At 45.0% G+C, this 1,709-nt stretch overlaps 1 long non-coding RNA gene across 1 annotated transcript; it reads left to right on the forward strand.

Annotated features, from left to right (window-relative positions):
- Nucleotides 1–356: 356 nt before the first annotated feature.
- LOC109199687 (uncharacterized) lies at nt 357–1,254 on the forward strand. Its single transcript, XR_002060002.2, has 3 exons — nt 357–399; nt 512–622; nt 1,168–1,254. It is a non-coding gene; the product is annotated as an uncharacterized LOC109199687 (long non-coding RNA).
- Nucleotides 1,255–1,709: the final 455 nt, after the last annotated feature.

A 1,709-nucleotide genomic window follows, 5' to 3' on the forward strand; every position in this document is an offset into this window, starting at 1 on the left:
ACATCCATAGTTTCCAATACAAACAGTCTCCTTTATCTTATGTCAGAGGTCCAGCGGAGCCACCTTTCTATGACCATCCGATCCTCCAAACAGGTTTCACCTTTTGTTTACACCTTTATCTCTGCATCTCAGAGGCCAGCTGAAACAAACCCCACCTATATAAAAATGCCCTAATCAGCCACACTAACCCTTTACAACGACCCTTGAGAGCATAACACTTCGTTCACAGCACGGACAGCAAACCTAAGAGCATTCTTTTTAACACGGACAACATATATGGTAGGTAAAACAAGACTATTAACGGATTCTTAAATTTATACAACTGTTTTCTCTTCTAAACAAAAGCCTGATTTTTAGGAACTTGGCACACCGGGACACCCCACGTTCCACTTACACAAGGTTTGTGTTTCTTCTTCTCACACAAAACAGTTTGTGCCTCATTGTTTAGAAGCAATCTTACCTGTTTCACACATAGTAACATTAAAATGCGTATTTCTCATTCTTTCTACAGGATCACAAAGCTATATAGGGCAAACAACACCTCTAACTAAGGAGTGCAGGATGACGTCGGCATCAACCATGACGAACAGCCAGAACATCGCCCAAGCCACAGAAGCTCTAGGTACGTGTACAGGTGTATGTACCCGATGCCCCTCATCGTAAAAAGCAACGCTGTAAAAACGTCGTAGATGGGTCTAAATTTAAATTAGAATAGCAAGGCAGTAATAGGTATGTGTATACCGTTAAATATAACAGCGGAGCAGTTATACTTCGCGTAGATTGTGGTGAGGGAGTGTTTGGGGGGAGTCACAAGTCATGTTTGCGCTGTCTTGGACAATGTAGACATCCCAGAGATGCTGTATGTTTCCCAGTGGAACAGTCCAACAGGCCCTGAGCTTTACAGTGCGAGGCTGATCGTTTTAACCGTAGACCCGATGACTTTATTATTCTCAGGGTATGTGATGACAGGGAAAGTCTTGTTGGTGCCAGAGGGGTTGAAAACTGGAGGTTAAATCCTTACCCTCTGAGCATAGAAGAGCCGCACTACATGGTTTAAGGATATGGTTTTTATACAGTGGCATAAATGTGTGTGTGTGTGTGTGTGTGTGTGTGTGTGTGTGTGTATGCAACAAAATATAAAATCTTTTTTATTGTTCCCATTTTCAGAGCGAGACATGCAAGCGTGGGACCTCTCAGACTCCCCACCGCCTGCGCTGCTAATCCAGACCCCACCACCTCCTCCCCCTCTCCTCAGCTGCTGCAGGATCCTACAGGATCAGGTCTGTGTGAGGAAACCATTATCGACATCAAGCTTGCAACCCATCACCTGGTGATGTTGGCATTAAACGCCTTTCTACAGGAAACATGCTACGGATGTCGAACAGCTCAACCCAGTCAGGTGCAACACAGTTGTTTGCTCGAACTGCCCGAGTATTACTTTGACACCTACTACGACGATGTGATGCTGAGGCTCAAGACATTCCGATTCATCCCTGCCATTCGCCTGTTTGTACGCTCGTACACAGTCGATGGGACTAAAACACAATTCAGCAGGATTGCAGAACACACCATGACTGAACTGAGATCATCACAACATATAGTATGCGCAATTAACGACAATATTGCACAGCTGCTAGAAGCAAGTCGTTATGCCCGTCGTGTTAAACCAGCCATGCTTCGCATGATTGGTAACTACTGGGCTGGGAGAC

This window comes from Oreochromis niloticus, linkage group LG3, assembly GCF_001858045.2.
Source record: "Oreochromis niloticus isolate F11D_XX linkage group LG3, O_niloticus_UMD_NMBU, whole genome shotgun sequence".
Lineage (NCBI taxonomy): Eukaryota > Metazoa > Chordata > Actinopteri > Cichliformes > Cichlidae > Oreochromis > Oreochromis niloticus.